At 42.0% G+C, this 16,758-nt stretch overlaps 12 non-coding genes and 6 pseudogenes across 12 annotated transcripts; all 18 read left to right on the forward strand.

The window, feature by feature from the left end:
• The first annotated feature begins 323 nt into the window (after positions 1-323).
• On the forward strand, positions 324-432 carry LOC146029381 (5S ribosomal RNA; annotated as a pseudogene).
• A 344-nt stretch (positions 433-776) lies between these two features.
• Positions 777-895, forward strand: LOC146031496 (5S ribosomal RNA). Its single transcript, XR_014456963.1, has one exon. It is a non-coding gene; the product is annotated as a 5S ribosomal RNA (ribosomal RNA).
• Positions 896-1,240: 345 nt separating this feature from the next.
• On the forward strand, positions 1,241-1,349 carry LOC146029272 (5S ribosomal RNA; annotated as a pseudogene).
• A 346-nt stretch (positions 1,350-1,695) lies between these two features.
• LOC146028426 (5S ribosomal RNA) lies at positions 1,696-1,814 on the forward strand. Its single transcript, XR_014455221.1, has one exon. It is a non-coding gene; the product is annotated as a 5S ribosomal RNA (ribosomal RNA).
• A 345-nt stretch (positions 1,815-2,159) lies between these two features.
• LOC146028438 (5S ribosomal RNA) lies at positions 2,160-2,278 on the forward strand. The gene has a single exon (XR_014455223.1). It is a non-coding gene; the product is annotated as a 5S ribosomal RNA (ribosomal RNA).
• Positions 2,279-2,623: 345 nt separating this feature from the next.
• Positions 2,624-2,742, forward strand: LOC146034671 (5S ribosomal RNA). The gene has a single exon (XR_014460076.1). It is a non-coding gene; the product is annotated as a 5S ribosomal RNA (ribosomal RNA).
• Positions 2,743-3,087: 345 nt separating this feature from the next.
• Positions 3,088-3,206, forward strand: LOC146032831 (5S ribosomal RNA). The gene has a single exon (XR_014458247.1). It is a non-coding gene; the product is annotated as a 5S ribosomal RNA (ribosomal RNA).
• Positions 3,207-3,549: 343 nt separating this feature from the next.
• On the forward strand, positions 3,550-3,668 carry LOC146030542 (5S ribosomal RNA). Its single transcript, XR_014456033.1, has one exon. It is a non-coding gene; the product is annotated as a 5S ribosomal RNA (ribosomal RNA).
• A 345-nt stretch (positions 3,669-4,013) lies between these two features.
• LOC146033664 (5S ribosomal RNA) lies at positions 4,014-4,132 on the forward strand. The gene has a single exon (XR_014459073.1). It is a non-coding gene; the product is annotated as a 5S ribosomal RNA (ribosomal RNA).
• A 345-nt stretch (positions 4,133-4,477) lies between these two features.
• Positions 4,478-4,596, forward strand: LOC146029417 (5S ribosomal RNA; annotated as a pseudogene).
• A 344-nt stretch (positions 4,597-4,940) lies between these two features.
• Positions 4,941-5,059, forward strand: LOC146028450 (5S ribosomal RNA). Its single transcript, XR_014455224.1, has one exon. It is a non-coding gene; the product is annotated as a 5S ribosomal RNA (ribosomal RNA).
• Positions 5,060-9,196: 4,137 nt separating this feature from the next.
• Positions 9,197-9,315, forward strand: LOC146033945 (5S ribosomal RNA). The gene has a single exon (XR_014459354.1). It is a non-coding gene; the product is annotated as a 5S ribosomal RNA (ribosomal RNA).
• Positions 9,316-9,658: 343 nt separating this feature from the next.
• Positions 9,659-9,777, forward strand: LOC146028514 (5S ribosomal RNA; annotated as a pseudogene).
• A 340-nt stretch (positions 9,778-10,117) lies between these two features.
• On the forward strand, positions 10,118-10,235 carry LOC146029426 (5S ribosomal RNA; annotated as a pseudogene).
• A 345-nt stretch (positions 10,236-10,580) lies between these two features.
• Positions 10,581-10,699, forward strand: LOC146033207 (5S ribosomal RNA). Its single transcript, XR_014458617.1, has one exon. It is a non-coding gene; the product is annotated as a 5S ribosomal RNA (ribosomal RNA).
• A 345-nt stretch (positions 10,700-11,044) lies between these two features.
• Positions 11,045-11,163, forward strand: LOC146032320 (5S ribosomal RNA). The gene has a single exon (XR_014457761.1). It is a non-coding gene; the product is annotated as a 5S ribosomal RNA (ribosomal RNA).
• A 345-nt stretch (positions 11,164-11,508) lies between these two features.
• LOC146031922 (5S ribosomal RNA) lies at positions 11,509-11,627 on the forward strand. The gene has a single exon (XR_014457375.1). It is a non-coding gene; the product is annotated as a 5S ribosomal RNA (ribosomal RNA).
• A 345-nt stretch (positions 11,628-11,972) lies between these two features.
• Positions 11,973-12,091, forward strand: LOC146027800 (5S ribosomal RNA; annotated as a pseudogene).
• The last annotated feature ends 4,667 nt before the right edge of the window (positions 12,092-16,758 follow it).

Below are 16,758 nucleotides of genomic sequence, written 5' to 3' on the forward strand. Positions count from 1 at the left end.
AATTGTTTTTATTCTCTAGCTATTTAAATTGGAAACTTTTTCTTTTTATTGCCAATACAGACATTTGAGAGAGGTAAAACAGACACAATAGAAATCACCTAAAGACTTACCACACTGTTTCGGCCCAATTCCAACTGCTTTTGGCAGCTAAACAGTGTTGAGCCTCATTAGTAGTTTAATTTGAGACCACCTGCTAATATGGTGTAGGTCTTTTTACATTAGCAACATATGATTTTTTTCAGTAAGCCAATAATGTTAGGAAACTTTTTTATTAGCTTACCTGGTTATAGAAGTAGAAGAGGGCAAAAAAGTAACTGTATCTCACCTACAGCCATACCACGTTGGATACGCCTGATCTTGGAAGCTAAGCAGTGTTGGGCCTGGTTAGTACTTGGGTGGGAGACCACATGGAAACACCAGGTGCTGTAGGTTTTTTCCCATTACTGGCAAATTGTTTTTATTCTCTAGCTATTTAAATTGGAAACTTTTTATTTTTATTGCCAATACAGATATTTGAGAGAGGTGAAACTGACACAATAGCCATCACCTAAAGACTTACCACACTGTTTCGGCCCAATTCCAACTACTTTTGGCACCTAACAGTGTTGAGCCTCATTAGTAGTTTAATTTGAGACCACCTGCTAATATTATGTCCTGTAGGTCTTTTTACATTACCAACACATGATTTTTTTCAGTAAGCCAATAATGTTAGGAAACTTTTTTATTAGCTTACCTGGTTATAGAAGTAGAAGAGGGCAAAAAAGTGACTGTATCTCACCTACAGCCATACCACATTGGATATGCCCAATCTCATCTGATCTTGGAAGCTAAGCAGTGTTGGACCTGGTTAGTACTTGGGTGGGAGACCACATGGGAACACCAGGTGCTGTAGGTTTTTTCCCATTACTGGCAAATTGTTTTTATTCTCTAGCTATTTAAATTGGAAACTTTTTCTTTTTATTGCCAATACAGACATTTGGGAGAGGTCAAACAGACACAATAGCCATCACCTAAAGACTTTCCACACTGTTTCGGCCCAATTACAACTGCTTTTGGCAGCTAAACAGTGTTGAGCCTCTTTAGTAGTTTAATTTGAGACCACCTGCTAATATCATGTCCTGTAGGTCTTTTTACTTTACCAACACATGATTTTTTTCAGTAAGCCAATACAGTTAGGAAACTTTTTTATTAGCTTACCTGGTTATAGAAGTAGAAGAGGGCAAAAAAGTGCCTGTATCTCACCTACAGCCATACCACGTTGGATACGCCTGATCTTGGAAGCTAAGCAGTGTTGGGCCTGGTTAGTACTTGGGTGGAAGACCACATGGGAACACCAGGTGCTGTAGGTTTTTTCCCATTACTGGCAAATTGTTTTTATTCTCTAGCTATTTAAATTGGAAACTTTTTTGTTTTTATTGCCAATACAGACATTTGAGAGAGGTGAAACAGACACAATAGCCATCACCTAAAGACTTACCACACTGTTTCGGCCCAATTCCAACTGCTTTTGGCAGCTAAACAGTGTTGAGCCTCATTAGTAGTTTAATTTGAGACCACCTGCTAATATTATGTCCTGTAGGTCTTTTTACATGAGCAACACATGATTTTTTTCAGTAAGCCAATAATGTTAGGAAACTTTTTTATTAGCTTACCTGGTTATAGAAGTAGAAGAGGGCAAAAAAGTGACTGTATCTCACCTACAGCCATACCACATTGGATACGCCCAATCTCGTCTGATCTTGGAAGCTAAGCAGTGTTGGGCCTGGTTAGTACTTGGGTGGGAGACCACATGGGAACACCAGGTGCTGTAGGTTTTTTCCCATTACTGGCAAATTGTTTTTATTCTCTAGCTATTTAAATTGGAAACTTTTTCTTTTTATTGCCAATATAGACATTTGAGAGAGGTGAAACAGACACAATAGCCATCACCTAAAGACTTACCACACTGTTTTGGCCCAATTCCAACTGCTTTTGGCAGCTAAACAGTGTTGAGCCTCATTAGTAGTTTAATTTGAGACCACCTGCTAATATTATGTCCTGTAGGTCTTTTTACATTACCAACACATGATTTTTTTCAGTAAGCCAATAATGTTAGGAAACTTTTTTATTAGCTTACCTTTAGATAGAAGTAGAAGAGGGCAAAAAAGTGCCTGCATCTCACCTACAGCCATACCACATTGGATACGCCCAATCTCGTCTGATCTTGGAAGCTAAGCAGTGTTGGGCCTGGTTAGTACTTGGGTGGGAGACCACATGGGAACACCAGGTGCTGTAGGTTTTTTCCCATTACTGGCAAATTGTTTTTATTCTCTAGCTATTTAAATTGGAAACTTTTTCTTTTTATTGCCAATACAGACATTTGAGAGAGGTGAAACAGACATAATAGCCATCACCTAAAGACTTACCACACTGTTTCGGCCCAATTCCAACTGCTTTTGGCAGCTAAACAGTGTTGAGCCTCATTAGTAGTTTAATTTGAGACCACCTGCTAATATTATGTCCTGTAGGTCTTTTTACATTACCAACACATGATTTTTTTCAGTAAGCCAATAATGTTAGGAAACTTTTTTATTAGCTTACCTGGTTATAGAAGTAGAAGAGGGCAAAAAAGTGACTCTATCTCAACTACAGCCATACCACATTGAATACGCCCAATCTCGTCTGATCTTGGAAGCTAAGCAGTGTTAGGCCTGGTTAGTACTTGGGTGGGAGACCACATTGGAACACCAGGTGCTGTAGGTTTTTTCCCATTACTGGCAAATTGTTTTTATTCTCTAGCTATTTAAATTGGAAACTTTTTCTTTTTATTGCCAATACAGACATTTGGGAGAGGTCAAACAGACACAATAGCCATCACCTAAAGACTTACCACACTGTTTCGGCCCAATTCCAACTGCTTTTGGCAGCTAAATAGTGTTGAGCCTCTTTAGTAGTTTAATTTGAGACCACCTGCTAATATTATGTCCTGTAGGTATTTTTACATTACCAACACATGATTTTTTTCAGTAAGCCAATAATGTTAGGAAACTTTTTTATTAGCTTACCTGGTTATAGAAGTAGAAGAGGGCAAAAAAGTGACTGTATCTCACCTACAGCCATACCACATTGGATACGCCCAATCTTGTCTGATCTTGGAAGCTAAGCAGTGTTGGGCCTGGTTAGTACTTGAGTGGGAGACCACATGGGAACACCAGGTGCTGTAGGTTTTTCCCATTACTGGCAAATTGTTTTTATTCTCTAGCTATTTAAATTGGAAACTTTTTCTTTTTATTGCCAATACAGACATTTGAGAGAGGTGAAACAGACATAATAGCCATCACCTAAAGACTTACCACACTGTTTCGGCCCAATTCCAACTGCTTTTGGCAGCTAAACAGTGTTGAGCCTCATTAGTAGTTTATTTGAGACCACCTGCTAATATTATGTCCTGTAGGTCTTTTTACATTACCAACACATGATTTTTTTCAGTAAGCCAATAATGTTAGGAAACTTTTTTATTAGCTTACCTGGTTATAGAAGTAGAAGAGGGCAAAAAAGTGACTCTATCTCACCTACAGCCATACCACATTGGATACGCCCAATCTCGTCTGATCTTGGAAGCTAAGCATTGTTGGGCCTGGTTAGTACTTGGGTGGGAGACCACATGGGAACACCAGGTGCTGTAGGTTTTTTCCCATTACTGGCAAATTGTTTTTATTCTCTAGCTATTTAAATTGGAAACTTCTTATTTTTATTGCCAATACAGACATTTGGGAGAGGTCAAACAGACACAATAGCCATCACCTAAAGACTTACCACACTGTTTCGGCCTAATTCCAACTGCTTTTGGCAGCTAAACAGTGTTGAGCCTCTTTAGTAGTTTAATTTGAGACCACCTGCTAATATTATGTCCTGTAGGTCTTTTTACATTACCAACACATGATTTTTTTCAGTAAGCCAATACAGTTAGGAAACTTTTTTATTCGCTTACCTGGTTATAGAAGTAGAAGAGGGCAAAAAAGTGCCTGTATCTTACCTACAGCCATACCACATTGGATATGCCCACTCTCGTCTGATCTTGGAAGCTAAGCAGTGTTGGGCCTGGTTAGTACTTGGGTGGGAGACCACATGGGAACACCAGGTGCTGTAGGTTTTTTCCCATTACTGGCAAATTGTTTTTATTCTCTAGCTATTTAAATTGGAAACTTTTTCTTTTTATTGCCAATACAGACATTTGGGAGAGGTCAAACAGACACAATAGCCATCACCTAAAGACTTACCACACTGTTTCGGCCCAATTCCAACTGCTTTTGGCAGCTAAATAGTGTTGAGCCTCTTTAGTAGTTTAATTTGAGACCACCTGCTGATATTATGTCCTGTAGGTCTTTTTACATTGCAAACACATGATTTTTTTCAGTAAGCCAATACAGTTAGGAAACTTTTTTATTAGCTTACCTTTAGATAGAAGTAGAAGAGGGCAAAAAAGTGACTGCATCTCACCTACAGCCATACCACATTGGATACGCCCAATCTCGTCTTATTTTGGAAGCTAAGCAGTGTTGGAGCTGGTCAGTACTTGGGTAGGAGACCACATGGGAACACCAGGTGCTGTAGGTTTTTCCCATTACTGGCAAATTGTTTTTATTCTCTAGCTATTTAAATTGGAAACTTTTTCTTTTTATTGCCAATACAGACATTTGGGAGAGGTCAAACAGACACAATAGCCATCACCTAAAGACTTACCACACTGTTTCGGCCCAATTCCAACTGCTTTTGGCAGCTAAATAGTGTTGAGCCTCTTTAGTAGTTTAATTTGAGACCACCTGCTAATATTATGTCCTGTTGGTCTTTTTACATTACCAACACATGATTTTTTTCAGTTAGCCAATATAGTTAGGAAACTTTTTTATTAGCTTACCTTTAGATAGAAGTAGAAGAGGGCAAAAAAGTGCCTGCATCTCACCTACAGCCATACCACATTGGATACGCCCAATCTCGTCTGATCTTGGAAGCTAAGCAGTGTTGGGCCTGGTTAGTACTTGGGTGGGAGACCACATGGGAACACCAGGTGCTGTAGGTTATTTCCCATTACTGGCAAATTGTTTTTATTCTCTAGCTATTTAAATTGGAAACTTTTTCTTTTTATTGCCAATACAGACATTTGAGAGAGGTGAAACAGACACAATAGCCATCACCTAAAGACTTACCTCACTGTTTCGGGCCAATTCCAACTGCTTTTGGCAGCTAAACAGTGTTGAGCCTGTTAATACCGATATTATATGACCAAGGAGACAATAAGTGGAAAGCGCAGGTTACGTAATGTGTCCGTAACCTGCTTACCCTTTATACCTAACTGCGTGCGAACAAAACGTAGCGCAGCGCAGCGTACAGTCTATTGTATGTTATACACCAAGAACCGATACCTTAATAAGAGATCCTTTCGCAGGACTTGTCTCCAATTGTGAGAATATACCTTAAAGGACAGAGTCCGCAATGTAAGGACAGAGTCCTTAATGTACCTTATCGCTATTATGCGAATAACTAGACACGACCACGGAATAGAAATAAGGAGGTTAGAACTCCATAAAGAGATTGTATTAAAGTCCCTAATGGACAAAAGGGGGTTACAGAATTAAGAATAAACAGGTATAACAAGTGATACAATACAATAACAATGAATACTAAACACTCTCTGCTAAGGGGAAAGAATACAAATACAAGACACAATCAGCCAACAATAACTACAAGGATAAATACCGTGATAAATGCAACCGTTTACCGTGGTCATCTAGTATGTGAAAAGCAGTCCGGTCAGAGCTCACTATCGTTCAGGAATGAGCGATAGTCCGGTAGGAAGGTCCAGGGAAAGTAGTTGTGCCGAAAAGACCCTGGCTGCTCTGTGTCGCCTATCTTATAGGGTCAGAAGGGGGAGGTCAAAGGCCATTCTCATTGGCCAGAGATCATATGTCCGGTCCACTGCAATTGGAGGTTAGACGCTGTACCTGGTCTGACCAGGTGCAGGGGAGTGAACTTTAAGAGTCCTTTGTTTGGTGGTTTCGGCGTCAGCAAGGATAAGAACCGGTTTGAGCTAGTTTCCTTTGTTAACTACTTACAACAGAAACTGTCTCTGGAATATGGATTTAGTCCATAACTATCGGACAGTGTACATTGCGAAATATTCGCAATGACCGGAATACTTTGCATGATGAGCTGAGCGGAACGGTACTAAACACGATACAGACAGCTGTGTGCAGGGCTAACTAAGCTATGTGTGGCGTTCTAAACCTTTTAACTATATTTCCTTTCGTGTAAGTGTGTTATTATGAATTTATGTGTGATAGTATGTCTACTCTTCTGGTCCACATTGTCACACATACTCGGGTATGGAACTTTATTTGCGCAACTCTGCGAACCAAAATGGCGGCCATACTATCACAAAATGGCGTGTGTGTACCTAGACTTCCACAGTCCACCCTTTAACAGTAAATATAAAACTGTTACATTACAAAATATTTCACACGACAAGACAGAAATTCATAATCCTAACAGAGATATTGGGATACATGAAATAAACATATAAGGGGAGTAAACCATCTGCTCTCGGCCGATCCAGGATCATGGATAAACGATGGGCCGCATTTATCGAACAATCTACTCAGGGTCACGAAGGATAATGTACAATTTTTGGGATAAAAATAAAAACAGGGGTGGTTACAACATATACACGTTCTTCAGATATGGCATCCTTTGGTAGGTATTGTTTGTGACAACAGACTCTTGAACTCTTTGTTGTCTCTCTTTTTGATATGCTTTTAAGTATGATGGTATTAAAACATCCGGTCCTGGGTAAGGTGTCAAGTTTATAGATTCTACCTTGACCTAAGCTGGGATGGGTAACACACTCTCAGAACTCTGTATCGTCCGTCCAATGCCTGGCAGCAGGGCGGCGGCGGTATCCTTGATTTGGAAGATGAGAACGGATAGTGGGGGGGGAAAGACAAGAATAGGACCCACAACAGTAGAGAAAACTGAGAAAGGAAAAATTTTGTTAGTGATCCTTTCAACCTGTTACCAGTGGGGTGTGTCACAGTCCCTTTTGTAGCTTGTACAGGTTGCTTGACCTTAGCTGCTCTCCAGTCCTCCCGAAATGGTGCCTCTTAGCGATTTCTTTCTTTCGCCCTCGAGTGTAAGGACCTTCTGGTTTTCAGTTCCTTTGGCAGTAGGACGAACATACCCGAATCTCTCTCTCTGCGACTTTGTTATTGAGGTAGTGCTGGTCAACAAGATTTTGGGGTGGTTCTTTCCAAAGGTCTATCAAGCAACCTGTATATGGCAAAGCAGGGGAAACAACAACAACATCTCCTGGTTCATGGTTATGACAGTTCACAACAGGTGTCAACAAAGTCCTTTTGCTGCAGTTTTCCAGGTGTGGATACATCACTTGCATTTGTGGTCTAGGATCTTCTTGTGGGATTACCATAACCTGTGGCTGCCCGCCAAGCAATGTTTCGATGGGGACAAATTTTGGTGGGGTTCTGAGAGTGATTCTACTATTACAAAAGGAGTTTTATGGGGTGTACCATCAGTCCCTAAAGGTTCACACATGACTTAAACCTTTTATATATATATTTGCATACTCAAGGGTGCTTCTGGGCTGCCATATCTATACACACAAACGTCAACACCTACATATATATATACATAAAAAACTAATAATAAATAAATAACTATAATGATTCTAGAGTGGACTGTGCAAAGCCAATGTTTGTGTTCCCCCTATAAATGTCAGTATATTCACATAGTAATACAAGATTTGTGTCCCCTGCAGGAGAAGCAGTCTAATTGTTAATACCGATATTATATGACCAAGGAGACAATAAGTGGAAAGCGCAGGTTACGTAATGTGTCCGTAACCTGCTTACCCTTTATACCTAACTGCGTGCGAACAAAACGTAGCGCAGCGCAGCGTACAGTCTATTGTATGTTATACACCAAGAACCGATACCTTAATAAGAGATCCTTTCGCAGGACTTGTCTCCAATTGTGAGAATATACCTTAAAGGACAGAGTCCGCAATGTAAGGACAGAGTCCTTAATGTACCTTATCGCTATTATGCGAATAACTAGACACGACCACGGAATAGAAATAAGGAGGTTAGAACTCCATAAAGAGATTGTATTAAAGTCCCTAATGGACAAAAGGGGGTTACAGAATTAAGAATAAACAGGTATAACAAGTGATACAATACAATAACAAGGAATACTAAACACTCTCTGCTAAGGGGAAAGAATACAAATACAAGACACAATCAGCCAACAATAACTACAAGGATAAATACCGTGATAAATGCAACCGTTTACCGTGGTCATCTAGTATGTGAAAAGCAGTCCGGTCAGAGCTCACTATCGTTCAGGAATGAGCGATAGTCCGGTAGGAAGGTCCAGGGAAAGTAGTTGTGCCGAAAAGACCCTGGCTGCTCTGTGTCGCCTATCTTATAGGGTCAGAAGGGGGAGGTCAAAGGCCATTCTCATTGGCCAGAGATCATATGTCCGGTCCACTGCAATTGGAGGTTAGACGCTGTACCTGGTCTGACCAGGTGCAGGGGAGTGAACTTTAAGAGTCCTTTGTTTGGTGGTTTCGGCGTCAGCAAGGATAAGAACCGGTTTGAGCTAGTTTCCTTTGTTAACTACTTACAACAGAAACTGTCTCTGGAATATGGATTTAGTCCATAACTATCGGACAGTGTACATTGCGAAATATTCGCAATGACCGGAATACTTTGCATGATGAGCTGAGCGGAACGGTACTAAACACGATACAGACAGCTGTGTGCAGGGCTAACTAAGCTATGTGTGGCGTTCTAAACCTTTTAACTATATTTCCTTTCGTGTAAGTGTGTTATTATGAATTTATGTGTGATAGTATGTCTACTCTTCTGGTCCACATTGTCACACATACTCGGGTATGGAACTTTATTTGCGCAACTCTGCGAACCAAAATGGCGGCCATACTATCACAAAATGGCGTGTGTGTACCTAGACTTCCACAAGCCTCATTAGTAGTTTAATTTGAGACCACCTGCTAGTATTATGTCCTGTAGGTCTTTTTACATTAGCAACACATGATTTTTTTCAGTAAGTTAATACAGTTAGGAAACTTTTTTATTAGCTTACCTTTAGATAGAAGTAGAAGAGGGCAAAAAAGTGCCTGTATCTCACCTACAGCCATACCACGTTGGATACTCCCAATCTTGTCTGATCTTGGAAGCTAAGCAGTGTTGGGCCTGGTTAGTACTTGGGTGGGAGACCATATGGGAGCACCAGGTGCTGTAGGTTTTTTCCCATTACTGGCAAATTGTTTTTATTCTCTAGCTATTTAAATTGGAAACTTTTTCTTTTTATTGCCAATACAGACATTTGGGAGAGGTCAAACAGACACAATAGCCATCCCCTTAAGACTTTACACTGTTTCGGCCCAATTCAAACTGCTTTTGGCAGCTAAACAGTGTTGAGCCTCTTTAGTAGTTTAATTTGAGACCACCTGCTAATATTATGTCCTGTAGGTCTTTTTACTTTACCAACACATGATTTTATTCTGTAAGCCAATACAGTTAGGAAACTTTTTTATTAGCTTACCTTGTTATAGAAGTAGAAGAGGGCAAAAAAGTGCCTGTGTCTCACCTCCAGCCATACCACATTGGATACGCCCAATCTCGTCTGATCTTGGTAGCTAAGCAGTGTTGGGTCTGGATAGTATGTGGGTGGGAGACCACATGGGAACACCAGGTGCTGTAGGTTTTTTCCCATTACTCGCAAATTGTTTTTATTCTCTATCTATTTAAATTGGAAACTTTTTCTTTTTATTGCTAATACAGACATTTGAGAGAGGTCAAACAGACACAATAGCCATCACCTAAAGACTTACCACACTGTTTCGGACCAATTCCAACTGCTTTTGGCAGCTAAATAGTGTTGAGCCTCTTTAGTAGTTTAATTTGAGACCACCTGTTAATATAATGTCCTGTAGGTCTTTTTTCATTACCAACACATGATTTTTTTCAGTAAGCCAATACAGTTAGGAAACTTTTTTATTAGCTTACCTGGTTATAGAAGTAGAAGAGGGCAATAAAGTGACTCTATCTCACCTATACCACATTGGATATGCCCAATCTCGTCTGATCTTGGAAGCTAAGCAGTGTTGAGCCTGGTTAGTACTTGGGTGGGAGACCACATGGGAACACCAGGTGCTGTAGGTTTTTTCCCATTACTGGCAAATTGTTTTTATTCTCTAGCTATTTAAATTGGAAACTTTTTATTTTTATTGCCAATACAGACATTTGAGAGAGGTGAAAAAGACACAATAGCCATCACCTAAAGACTTACCACACTGTTTTGGCCCAAATCTAACTGCTTTTGGCAGCTAAACAGTGTTGAGCCTCATTAGTAGTTTAATTTGAGACCACCTGCTAATATTATGTCCTGTAGGTCTTTTTACATTACCAACACATGATTTTTTTCAGTAAGCCAATAATGTTAGGAAACTTTTTTATTAGCTTACCTGGTTATAGAAGTAGAAGAGGGCAAAAAAGTGACTCTATTTCACCTACAGCCAAACCACATTGGATACGCCCAATCTTGTCTGATCTTGGAAGCTAAGCAGTGTTGGGCCTGGTTAGTACTTGGGTGGGAGACCACATGGGAACACCAGGTGCTGTAGGTTTTTTCCCATTACTGGCAAATTGTTTTTATTCTCTAGCTATTTAAATTGGAAACTTTTTCTTTTTATTGCCAATACAGACATTTGGGAGAGGTCAAACAGACACAATAGCCATCACCTAAAGACTTACCACACTGTTTCGGCCCAATTCCAACTGCTTTTGGCAGCTAAATAGTATTGAGCCTCTTTAGCAGTTTAATTTGAGACCACCTGCTAATATTATGTCCTGTAGGTCTTTTTACATTACCAACACATGATTTTTTTCAGTAAGCCAATATAGTTAGGAAACTTTTTTATTAGCTTACCTTTAGATAGAAGTAGAAGAGGGCAAAAAAGTGCCTGCATCTCACCTACAGCCATATCACATTGGATATGCCCAATCTCGTCTGATCTTGGAAGCTAAGCAGTGTTGGGCCTGGTTAGTACTTGGGTGGGAGACCACATGGGAACACCAGGTGCTGTAGGTTTTTTCCCATTACTGGCCAATTGTTTTTATTCTCTAGCTATTTAAATTGGAAACTTTTTCTTTTTATTGCCAACACAGACATTTGAGAGAGGTGAAACAGACACAATAGCCATCACCTAAAGACTTACCACACTGTTTCGGCCCAATTTCAACTGCTTTTGGCAGCTAAACAGTGTTGAGCCTCATTAGTAGTTTAATTTGAGACCACCTGCTAATATTATGTCCTGTAGGCCTTTTTACATTACCAACACATGATTTTTTTCAGTGAGCCAATAATGTTAGGAAACTTTTTTATTAGCTTACCTGGTTATAGAAGTAGAAGAGGGCAAAAAAGTGATTCTATTTCACCTACAGCCATACCACATTGGATACGCCCAATCTTGTCTGATCTTGGAAGCTAAGCAGTGTTGGGCCTGGTTAGTACTTGGGTGGGAGACCACATGGGAACACCAGGTGCTGTAGGTTTTTTCCCATTACTGGCAAATTGTTTTTATTCTCTAGTTATTTAAATTGGAAACTTTTTCTTTTTATTGCCAATACAGACATTTGGGAGAGGTCAAACAGACACAATAGCCATCACCTAAAGACTTACCACACTGTTTCGGCCCAATTTCAACTGCTTTTGGCAGCTAAATAGTGTTGAGCCTCTTTAGTAGTTTAATTTTCGACCACCTGCTAATATTATGTCCTGTAGGTATTTTTACATTACCAACACATGATTTTTTTCAGTAAGCCAATAATGTTAGGAAACTTTTTTATTAGCTTACCTGGTTATAGAAGTAGAAGAGGGCAAAAAAGTGACTGTATCTCACCTACAGCCATACCACATTGGATACGCCCAATCTCGTCTGATCTTGGAAGCTAAGCAGTGTTGGGCCACTTTTGTACTTGGGCGGGAGACCACATGGGAACACCAGGTGCTGTAGGTTTTTCCCATTACTGGCAAATTGTTTTTATTCTCTAGCTATTTAAATTGGAAACTTTTTCTTTTTTTTTTTTTTTAAACACAATTTATTGTTGGAACATGTCAGAGTACAAACAGATAAAGTCTCAGCGACACGGTACACACAAACAAAAAATGCAAACAATGTACGAGTCTAGTTTTCCGCGTTGTCTTGTTCCAGAGTGAAAAGGGGAGAAGAGTTGGTGAGAGAAGGAAATTTTCTGTTTTTTATAAGAGGTGTAGGAAAGGGGAGAGAGAGTGATAGGAAAAAGAGGAGATAGAAGAAAAGAAGGAAAAGAAAGAAAAGAAAAGAAAAAAAAAAAAAAAGAAATAGAAAAAGAAGAAAAAAGCAAAAAAGAGAAGGGTAAAGGGCGTCCTTCCGGTGGCAGTGGGACACCCTGTCCCTTCCAAGGAAGCCAGGTGGTGTCACAGTGTGGTATGGAAGGGGGGTGGAGGGAGAGGGCGAGGGGGGGGGGGGAAGGTTGGGGGAGGGGGTGGAATTCCGTTAGTCTATATCATATGGTGGGGGGGCGTTCTGAGAAGTCATCCAAGGCGTCCACACCTTATGAAAGGATTTGAGAGAGTGGCGTATAGTTGCGGTCATATACTCCATTCTATAAGTATACCATATACGGGCAAGTATTGCCTGCATTGGGGCCGGATCTGTTTTTTCCCAGTCGGCTGCTATTTGACAGGTCATTGCAGAGATAATATGTCGGAATAGTTTATGCTGGTGCAGGGTAAGCATGGGGGGTTTAAGTGGAAGGAGATAATATTTGGGGTCTAGGGGGACAGCAATTCCCATCAGGTTAGAAAGTAAGGTTTCCACCTCTTTCCAGATTGTAACTATCTTTGGACAGTTCCACCAGATATGAAGGAAGCTACCCTCTGCCGTACAGCCCCTCCAGCACCTATCCGACGTGTTAGGAAACATCCTATGCAGTCTGGATGGGACATAATACCAGCGATAAAGGAGCTTATATATGTTTTCTTTAATTTTCACGCATATCGAGCTGGAGGCCGCGTTGTCGCGAATTTCCTCCCAGTCCTCGTCATCTATGGGGAAACCTAGATCTCTTTCCCAGGCCCTCTCATGTGGAGCCCGAGAGGAGGCCGTGCTGGTTTCCAGAAGGGAGTAAAGTGTTGAGATTAGGCCCGCGGAGGAGGTTCGCTTCCAACATATGTATTCATAAGATGTTAGAGGTCTGGATATAAGAGTTGGGGTGGTTTTAGAATGGAAGTGCCGGATTTGTAGGAAGCGGAAAAAGTCCATGTTCGGGATTGCTGTACCCTCTCTTATCGCGGCAAACTGCGGGAAACTAGCATCGACGGAGATATCGTTAAGGTAATAGATGTTATCTTTTAGCCAACTGGAGAGGGAAGAGCGGCTCATGCCTGGAGGAAAGGCTGGGTTATGGAATAGCGGAATTAGAGGAGAGGGGAGTGGAGCTAAATTGTATGTTTTGTTAACCTTGTCCCACACCGATAAAGCGCGGGAGACCACCGGGTGGGATGCAGCTGTGTGAGGGCGCTTGTTTTTAGGTAGCCATTGAAGGGAAGACATAGTGGACAATCCCAAATCGTCCGCTTCTATTTTTACCCAAACTTTCTGTGTGCCCCATGGGTTGCACCATTGGACATTCTGGGACAGCCGTGAGGCATAGTAGTATCTCCGGAAGTCCGGGATACCTAGACCACCTTGATGGGAGGGTCGTTGTAAGAGTTTTAGCCTTATTCGGGGGCGCTTCTTGTCCCAAACAAACTGAGTGGTTTGGTATTGTAGTGATTTGAATACATAAAGGGGGATATATATTGGCAAGGTTTGGAATAAGTATAGGAGGCGCGGGAGGACACTCATTTTGACTGAGTTAATCCTACCGATCCAAGAGATGTAGTGGGAGGACCACGTGGACAGATCTGTTTTAATTATCTCTAGAAGACGCGGGTAATTGGCCTGAAAAAGTTGGTGATAGTGTTGAGTCAGGTATATACCGAGGTACTTGATTTTCTTTCTGTTCCAGTTACAGGGGAGCTGTTTCATTAGTTCGGATTTGGAGGATCCGGGTATGTGAAAATCAAGGACCTCTGTCTTTTCTACATTAATTTTGTAGCCAGAGTGTTGGGAGTATTGCTGTATTTCTAAGAGTAGGGGGGGGATTGAGCTGATCGGGTTTGCGAGGGTCAGAAGTACATCATCGGCATATAACGCAATTTTGTGTTCCGATGGACCGGTTTTTATGCCTTGAATAGAGGGGTTGTTGCGAATCCTTGCCGCCAGGGGTTCCATAATGAGGGCGAAAATAAGCGGGGATAGGGGGCATCCCTGACGTGTACCATTCGCTATTTTGAAGTAGTCCGACATGACTCCGTTGACCGAGACCCGAGCGGACGGTGTGCGGTAGAGCGCCTTGGTGCCTTCCAGAAAGGCCCCCGAGAAGCCCATCTTTTCTAAAACTGCAAAGGCAAAGGGCCAGGAAATGCGGTCAAATGCCTTTTCCGCGTCTAAGGCTAGGACCAAGGCGGGGTTTTTCTGCTTTTGAATGACGTGGATAAGGTCTATTGCTCGTCTCGTGTTATCCGACGCCTGGCGACCAGGGATAAAACCGACTTGGTCTGGATGAACCAGAAGTGGGAGCAGAGAAGCAAGCCGGACGGCCAAGACCTTCGCGTAAATTTTTAAATCTACATTCAAAAGCGAAATTGGTCTGTAGTTTGCACACCCGGTCGGGTCTCTGTCAAGTTTTGGGATCACCACTATGTCCGCCTGGGTGGCCTCTGGGGAAAAAGAGGCACCCTCAAGGATGTCGTTAAACAACACCACCAGATGGGGGGCTAGTTCCAATGCAAAGCGCTTATAGTATTGGGCCGTAAAGCCATCGGGACCCGGGGCAGCAGAGGAGCGCATTGAGCGAATCGCCGATACTACCTCCTCCACCGTTATCTTTGCGTTCAAGAAGGAAAGATGAGCATCTGAAAGTGTGGGTAGGGGAGTGTTGGTTAAATAGGCAGATAGATTATCTGTATCAGATGTGGATGCGGGGGAAGACTCACTCAGATTGTACAGAGCTTCATAATATGCTCGGAACTCCTCCGCTATTTCTTTAGGGTTATAGGTGTGTGATCCCCTTATAGAGGAGTATATTTTATCAATAGTTCTCGACGCTTGTTGGCGCCGAAGCTTGTTGGCCAAGATCGAGTCTATCTTATCCGCTTTGTCATAGAACCGTTGTTGAAGTCTTTTAAGAATATTGGCAGCTCTATGAGATAAGAGTGTATTCAGCTGACCTCTGATCGAGTCTATCTGGGACAGTAAGGCAGGTGTGGGCGTGCTTTTATGTTGATCTATTAGCAATGTTAATTGAGTTTCTAAGGTGTGTATCTGTGCCTTCTGCTTTTTCCGGATAGAGGAGACCTTGGAGATTATCAGGCCCCTAATGGTGGCCTTATGGGCTTCCCAAATGGTGGTAGGGGAGAGGTCAGGGGAGGAGTTTTCTTTGAAGTAGTGAGTAATAGCAAGTTTAACTTCTGCTAACGAGGAGGGATGTTCTAGTAGGGAGTCGTCTAGCCGCCATCTATAGGTCCTCGGGGGACATTCATAAAGATCAATGAGTATGTAAATACCTGCGTGGTCAGTCCAGGAAAACGGCGTTATGCCTGCCTCTTTAACTCTAGGGATCAAAGGGGAAGAAATGTGGATCATGTCTATCCTAGAGTAGTGTTGGTGGGGGGCCGAGTAATGGGTGTAATCTTTAGAGTGCGGGTGCTTTAATCGCCAGGAGTCACTCAGTCCATTATGCTTTAAGGCTGCAGTAAGGGTGCGGGAAGCTCTGGGAATAGTTGACGTTGAGGTGTGTGGAGGTGGGGAGGATCTGTCTAGCAAAGGGTCGATAATAGTGTTGAAGTCTCCTCCGATAATTATGTGGCCTTGTGCCATTCTACCTAGGCGTTTAAAGAACGTGTCAAAGAATTGAGATTGGTCTTGGTTGGGAGCGTATAAAGAAACCAGGGTCACAGTAAGTGAACGAATGGTTCCGATTACCAAAATAAACCTCCCGTCAGGGTCAGCAATTGTTTTAATTGGGACAAAAGGCACACCCCTACGAATCAGGATAGCCACTCCTCTTTTTTTGCAGTCCGCCGATGCAAAAAAGTTTTGAGAAAACGAACGGCCCTTGAGTTGGGAGTGACTGCCAGAGAAATGTGTCTCTTGCAAGAACACGATGGATGCGTTTTCTCTTCTGCAGGCTCCCAGGAGGATCGTTCGTTTTTTGGGCGAGTTCAGGCCATTAACATTTATGGACAATAATTTAAGGGCCATCGTATGGTATGTCACAGCAAGTTATTTTAAGAATCAAATTACAAGTGTGGGTAGACTGAGGGGGAAAGGGGGATCTCCCTGCGGGGGAGAAGGGAGGGAAGGCAGGAGGAGGGGGAGCACCACCGGGAGGACACCAGAGGAGAAAAAAAGATAAGTGAAAGATGAGAGGAAAGAGCCCAAAAGGGCTAGTACCCTGAAGAGAAGGGTCCCATGTGGGGACCGCTACAAGGAAACAAATTATTACATATAATCTAAATATTTGTGAAAGGGAATTTGGGGGGGGATAACGAAGCATAGTGCTGGCGTGTTGGAGACCGCCAGGACCGATAGCATCC

Source organism: Crinia signifera, chromosome 8 (genome assembly GCF_055691185.1).
Source record: "Crinia signifera chromosome 8, ASM5569118v1, whole genome shotgun sequence".
Lineage (NCBI taxonomy): Eukaryota > Metazoa > Chordata > Amphibia > Anura > Myobatrachidae > Crinia > Crinia signifera.